Below are 7,649 nucleotides of genomic sequence, written 5' to 3'. Positions count from 1 at the left end.
TCGAAATTATTTTATGACACATTTGTTTTCCAGATCTTAAGATTTCTCAGTGTTAAGGTTCACAATAATTCATGTTGTATCCCTAGGCTAGTCTGGGCACATGCCTATTAAGTGTATGTTTTTATTCTAAGTGGCTTTTTTTTTTTTTAAATCACCAAAGTAGTATGAGATCTAAGCTTCCAAAAAATTCCAGCAAATTTAAGCATGACGACTATCCAGCAATGCTACCCACATGCAAAAGCAGGAACTAAAGACTGACTTAAAACTAGTAAGTTTCAAGAGGTTCAGGAAACTCCTTACCTGCACCTTAGGACTCATCACCTCTCCTCCATGGCCCTCCTGAAAATCACTGCATAGAGCAGGATGTTATGAAGAGAAAGCACCATACTTGTGAAGGGCATAGTTGCAGGGGAAAAAAGGTTGAAAATCCTGTGTTTAGTTTCAAAGTTTTAGATTGACTTTTAACCAAAGCATTTGAAATGCAGAGTTCTATAAGGAGAAATCCAATAACCCATGCTTTGAAGTAAGTACTTTTAAAATCACTTATTATGGAGAGGGATCTAAGATGGTGACTATGGAACCAGAAACCACCCCTACTCCTAATCCCCGCCTACAGAAGAAAACAGAAATCTAATCAGGAGGTTGCTAACCCAGCACACTATATTAAATATCCTTTACAGAACAGATGGGCACTCCAGCTTTATAAAAATGATAAAAGCAAAACTTGTCAAGTAAACCTTCAACTGATCTCTAAGTTCTTGAAGACATTTGGGCTCCTTACAACCATATCCAGTTGCATAGTAATTTAATGCCTGGCTGTGACCATTCACTTTTTAAGGATGGAATTGAGCCTATGTGTGAAGATAGGAAAAACAAACAAGGAGGACGATGGCTAATTACAGTGAACAAACAGCAGAGACAAAGTGATCTCGATCGCTTTTGGCTAGAGATGCTGCTGTGCCTTATTGAAAAATCTTTTGATGATTACTACAGTGATAATGGAATACTGAAGTGGTTTGCCACGCCCTTCTCCAGTGGCAAACAACTTCAGTATTCTTGCCTTGAGAATCCCATGAACAGTAAGAAAAGGCAAAAAGATAGGACACTAAAAGATCAACTCCCCAGGTCGGTAGGTGGCCAACATGCTATTGGAGATAGGTGGAGAAATAATTCCAGAAAGAATGAAGGGATGGAGCTCAAGCAAAAACAACATTCAGTTGTGGATGTGACTGGTGATAGAAGCAAGGTCCGATGCTATAAAGAGCAATATTGCATAGGAACCTGGAATGTTAGGTCCATGAATCAAGGCAAATTGGAAGTGGTCAAACAGGAGATGGCAAGAGTGAACGTCAACATTCTAGGAATCAGCAAACTAAGATGGACTGGAATGGGTGAATTTAACTCAGATGACCATTATATCTACTACTGTGGGCAGGAATCCCTTAGAAGAAATGGAGTAGCCATCATGGTCAACAAGAGTCCAAAATGCAGTACTTGGATGCAATCTCAAAAACAACAGAATAATCTCTGTTCGTTTCCAAGACAAACCATTCAATATCATGGTAATCCAAGCCTATGCCCTGACCAGTAAGGCTAAACAAGTTGAAGTTGAACAGTTCTATGAAGACCTACAAGGCCTTCTAGAACTAACACCCAAAAAAGATGTCCTTTTCATTATAGGGGACTGCAATGCAAAAGTAGGAAGTCAAGAAACACCTGGAGTAACAGGCAAATTTGGCCTTGGAGTACAGAATGAGCAGGGCAAAGGCTTATAGAGTTCTGCCAAGAGAACGAACTGGTCATAGCAAACACCCACTTCCAACAACACAAGAGAAGACTCTACACATGGACATCACCAGATGGTCAACACCGAAATCAGATTGATTATAATCTTTGGAAACAAAGATGGAGAAGCTATATACAGTCAGCAAAAACAAGCCCAGGAGCTAACTATGGCTCAGATCATAAACTCCTTATTGCCAAATTCAGGCTTAAGTTGAAGAAACTAGGGAAAACCACTAGAACATTCAGGTATGACCTAAATCAAATACCTTATGATTATACAGTGGAAGTGAGAAATAGATTTAAGGGACTAGATCTGATAGACAGGGTGCCTGAGGAACTATGGACAGAGGTTCATAACACTGTATAGGAGAAAGGGATCAAGACCATCCCCAAGAAAAAGAAATGCAAATAAGCAAAATGGCTGTCTGAGGAGACCTTACAAATAGCTGTGAGAAGAAGGGAAGTGAAAAGCAAAGGAGAAAAAGAAAGATATACCCATTTCAATGCAGAATTCCAAAGAATAGGAAGGAGAGATAAGAAAGCCTTCCTCAGTGATCAGTGCAAAGGAATAGAGGAAAACAATAGAATGGGAAAGACTAGAGTTCTCTTCCAGAAAATTAGAGACACCAAGGGAACATCTCATGGAAAGATGGGCTCAATAAAGGACAGAAATGGTGTGGACCTAACAGAAGCAGAAGATATTAAGAAGAGGTGGCAAGAATACACAGAAGAACTGTACAAAAAAGAATTTCACGACCCAGATAATCACGATGGTGTGATCACTCACTAGAGCCAGACATCCTGGAATGTGAAGTCAAGTGGGCCTTTAGGAAGCATCACTATGAACAAAGCTAGTATAAGGGATGAAATTCTGGTTGAGCTATTTCAAATCCTGAAAGATGATGCTGTGAAAGTGCTGCGCTCAATATGCCAGCAAATTTGGAAAACTTAGCAGTGGCGACAGGACTGGAAAAGGTCAGTTTTCATTACAATCCCAAAGAAAGGCAATGCCAAAGAATGCTCAAACTACTGCACAATTGCACTCATCTCACGTACTGGCAAAGTAATGCTCAAAATTCTGCAAGCCAGGCTTCAGCAATACGTGAACTGTCAACTTCCAGATGTTCAAGCTGGTTTTAGAAATGGCACAGGAACCAGAGATCAAATTGCCAACATCTGCTGGATCATCAAAAAAGCAAGAGAGTTCCAGAAAAACATCTATTTCAGCTTTATTGACTATGCCAAAGCCTTTGACTGTGTGGACCACAACAAACTGTAGAAAATTCTGAAACAGATGGGAATACCAGACCACCTGACCTGTCTCTTGAGAAACTTGTATGCACATCAAGAAGCAACAGTTAGAACTGGACATGGAACAACAGACTGGTTCCAAATAGGAAAAGGAGTACGTCAAGGCTGTATATTGTCACCCTGCTTATTTAACTTATATGGAGAGTACATCATGAGAAATGCTGGGCTGGATGAAGCACAAGCTGGAATCAAGATTGCCAAGAGAAATATCAATAACCTCAGATATGCAGATGACACCACCCTTAAGGCAGGAAGTGAAAAAGAACTAAAGAGCCTCTTGATGAAAGTGAAAGAGGAGAGTGAGAAAGTTGGCTTAGAGCTCAACATTCAGAAAACTAAGATCATCGCATCTGGTCCCATCACTTCATGGCAAGTAGTTGGGGAAACAGTGGAAACAGTGGCTGCCTTTATTTTGGGGGCTCTAAAATTACCGCAGATGGTGACTGCAGCCAGGACATTAAAAGACACTTACCCCTTGGAAGAAAAGTTATGACCAACTTAGGCAGTATATTAAAAAGCATAGACATTACTTTGTCAACAAAGGTCCGTCTTGTCAAGGCTATGGTTTTTCTAGTAGTCATGTGTGGATGTGAGAGTTGGAGTATAAGGAAAGCTGAGGCCAAAGAATTGATGCTTTTGAACTGTGGTGTTGGAGAAGACTCTTGAGAGTCCCTTGGACTGCAAGATCCAACCAGTCCATCCTAAGGGAGATCAGTCCTGAGTGTTCATTGGAAGGACTGATGTTGAAGCTGAAACTCCAATACTTCGGCCACCTGATGTGAAGAACTGACTCATTGGAAAAGACCCTGATGCTGGGAATGATTGAAAGCAGGAGGAGAAGGGGTCACCAGAAGATGGGATGGTTGGATGGCATTACTGACTCAATGGACATGAGTTTGAGTAAACTCTGGGAGTTGGTGATGGACAGGGAGGCCTGGCATGCTGTGGTCCATGGGGTTGCGAAAGAGTCAAACACGACTGAGCGACTGAACTGAACTGAACTGAACAGTGATGATATATGTGGTGCTGTTGTTACTGTTAGAGCTAAAACCGATAAAATAGCAATATGGACTCTTGAGTGTGAAAAGAGAGATGCTGTTACACATATAGAGAGGGTAGACAAGGAAAGGTTAGAACTTCCTGTAAAGATAGTGACAGGTTATCAGTCCCATGCAGACACAGCTACTAAGAGCAACTCCAGCATAAAAAATAGGCTTGTTGTTTAAGAAGACACCTTCTGAGTCTTCTCATAGGAGACTGTGTCAAGCAATCAAGATTTGAGAGCTGAACCAGAGCCTCTTCAAAAACAGGTTAGACTGCATTTAAATTTGATTTCCATCAAAATGATGTTAAGAAATAAGAGAAGCCTTAGTTACCTTTATCTTGTACTTCTGTGTTTATATATATTTTTTAAAATTTTGGCTAGAGTGTCCACTGTCCACTGGGACTTCCCTGATAGCTCAGTTGGTAAAGAATTTGCCTGCCATGAGGAGACCCTAGTTTGATTCCTGGGTCAGGAAGACCCGCTAGAGAAAGGATAGGCTAGCCACTGCAGTATCCTTGGGCTTCCCTTGTGGCTCAGCTGGTAAAGAATCTACGTGCAATGAGGGAGACCTGAGTTTGATTCCTGGGTCAGGAAGATCCTGTGGAGAAGGAAAAGGCTACCTACTTCAGTATTCTGGCCTAGAGAAGTCCATGGACTGTATAGTCTATGGAGTCACAGAGAGTCAGACACAACTGAGCGACTTTCACTAGGTCTAGATCACTAGGTCCACTGTCCTTAAAGAATTCCAGTAGGCATCATCTCCAGAATCCATAAATGTGTTGTTCCTGGTCCATTCTGTAATAACTTAACTAACCATTACAAATACATTTGATTCACCTACAATAGTAAAAACGAATTTGCATTTCTGTGCCTTCTAGAGAACAATTCTGTTTATGTTCCATTGTATGCAGGAGCACATTTTGCTGGTTTGGAAGAATATGACGCACACAGTTTTCTAGCAATTTTGTTTCTTTTTACAGAATTGTCTATGTTGTACTCTTGCTGATGGCTGCTAGATTTTGTTTCCCTACTTGATAACATTAGTGATTCTGATTTCAGTTTTTCATTTGTTTTGCTTTTCTTTTTCCCTTATGTAACATTAGTGAAGCGTTCAGGAATATGACACAAAGGTGAAATAAACATTAATCTGTGCATTCTTTGGTAATTTTGTTTGTTTTTTGTAACTACAAAGGCTTGCTACAAATTTATGCATTTCTTTCAAATCAGTGATCTATGTTTGTGTGATTTTCTAGACAAAATTGTGGAGTATAAAAAAAATAACATGATAATTACATTCCTAATTAGAATTGCCGTGCTCAGTCACTTCAGTCACATCTGATGCTTTGTGATCCCGTGGACTGTAGCCCACCAGGTTCCTCTGTCTGTGGGATTTTTCAGGCAAGAACACTGGAGTGGGTTGCCATGCCCTCCTCCAGAGGATCTTCCTGACCCGGGGATTTGAATCTGAGGCCCCTGCGTCTCCTGTACTGCAGGTGGATTCTTTACCACGGAGCCATCAGGGAAGCCCCAATTAGAATTAGTATCTCTGTTTTTGTATCTTTATGCTGTATTCTAACATTTTGTACTACATAGGTTATTTCAGTTTGGTTAAAAAATAGCTAAAGTAGAAAAGCAGTCCCACTCATATTAAGATAATGTACAAAAGTGCAAATAAAATGTGTGCCATGAATTATCTTTTAGACAAAAAATAAATAAATAAATCACTTACGATAGAACTAGCAGAAAAGGCTCCCTGGAAAGTACTTTAATAAAGAACTTTATTAAAGTGTAACCACTAGATGTCAGCACTTATGAACTGCAATCCTGCCCATGGTTCTGAGGTCAGTTTCATTTTTTTTTTTTTCTTTATTATGATTGATGAAAAAAGATAATTGGTAAATAAATAAAATGTTTGCTTGAAATACATAAAATACTATATTTAGAAAATAACAAATCCAATATGACAATTCTCAAAACAAGAACAAAAATCTCACTTTAAGTGACTGGTTTGCAGACCCTGGAGGTTCACAAACTGGCACTTTGCCAAGGCAGGACTAGGATAAAATTCTAAGTGCAAGGATTCTCCACAAGCAATATTCGATCATCTCAATCAAAAAAGTGGAGTCTGAATCTATGTCTCTGGGATTTCCTTCAGGTCATGAGAGCAAGATGTTCTTCACAAAAGAACCACACTAGTTATGGTCCTGCACACGTGCTGCCTGTGTAGCTTTTTGGCACCTGCCCAACTGTTTTCAGTCTCTTCTTTTAGATTTAGGTCATGGAATCACTGAGTTCCCTAGTGTACCACTTTTGCTGCATAGTCAACAAAACAAACCAAAAATCACTGCACCGACAGAGTGTTTAAAATACAAAAGTTGTTTGCTTGTTTTTCCTAGATTATAAAAATCCCTCTTGCGCCACTTCTAAACAGCAAAACCAAGTGAGAAGCACCAAGAGAAAGGATCATGGCAAAGGTGTGTTGACTGGGCGGGGTCTGTGAGCCTGGCTGAAAGTACTGCAAGTCTAATTAGCTGCTTAATGAACCATTATAAAGCTGTCTGGGGTTGAGTGAGGAATGTACACACTTGGCTCAGCTGACTGGCATCATTTTGCTCGTGTCTGAAATGAAACAATAGAATGTGTTAGGCCATTAGATATTTTCATAGATAGCCTCAGAGATCTCTTCTGTAACAGTTCTACAATATGCAAGGCTCTATAAAACAGCTAGTCTGTTGCATCACCTGAATTTAGTTTTAAGAAAATGAAAAAGGCTTTTCTCACTTAAAAATAAAAAGATGGCAAAAATCACAACAAAGAATTAACGTTTCTATTGAGCATGTCTTATGACAGAGAAGGAAAATAAGGCATTAATCCTGCTTTCCATTTTCCCCAGCCTCAACATTTTGTTTGCAAGCTCTGAGAGTTTTGTCCCAGACTACTAGTTAAATTATTATTATACACCAAGATTTTCTTTTAGTGATTTTAAGATTTAGATTCTGCCTTCTAAGTATAATTACCAGAGATATTTGAACTTAATTCTGTATTTAAGTGGGTTCAATGTATATCGGCAGGTCTTTCCTATACAACTTGATCATAGGTTTTCCTTTACATTTTAAAGATGAGGAAAAAAATTCTTAGAGTGCTATTGTTTACTTGTTTTAGTAAATACTATATGGAGAGTTAGAGATAGAATTTGGGTTATTTGACATTCTTTTCTTGCTTTTAGAGTCCTTATTTTCTTTAATCTTCTTGAGAATCAAAGAAATTTTGTAAAATTTTGTTCTTCCAAAGTGTGCTCTTCATCCTCTAGTCCATTCTGTTTTTGTTCCAGCATTTTTGCACAGGTTTCATAGCAGTGTTTCTTGCAATTTGCTGAAAAAATAGTGTGGTAGAATCATCTTAATGCATGTCCTTACTCACCTGGGGACCTTTGAATCACTACCTTAGAATACAAAGGTGGAGGTTTCATTGTGATGCCTTTTATCCTATTGTCATGGAGAAGGAAATG

General features: G+C 39.2%; 1 pseudogene; it reads left to right on the top strand.

The window, feature by feature from the left end:
• Positions 1–565: 565 nt before the first annotated feature.
• On the top strand, positions 566–4,322 carry LOC145521816 (eukaryotic translation initiation factor 4E-like; annotated as a pseudogene).
• The last annotated feature ends 3,327 nt before the right edge of the window (positions 4,323–7,649 follow it).

The sequence above is a fragment of the Giraffa tippelskirchi genome, chromosome 9 (assembly GCF_054371585.1).
Source record: "Giraffa tippelskirchi isolate mGirTip1 chromosome 9, T2T-mGirTip1v1.2.pri, whole genome shotgun sequence".
NCBI classification, from domain to species: domain Eukaryota; kingdom Metazoa; phylum Chordata; class Mammalia; order Artiodactyla; family Giraffidae; genus Giraffa; species Giraffa tippelskirchi.
Note: the sequence above shows the minus strand (reverse complement) of the source record. Positions and strands in the feature narration are given on the sequence as shown.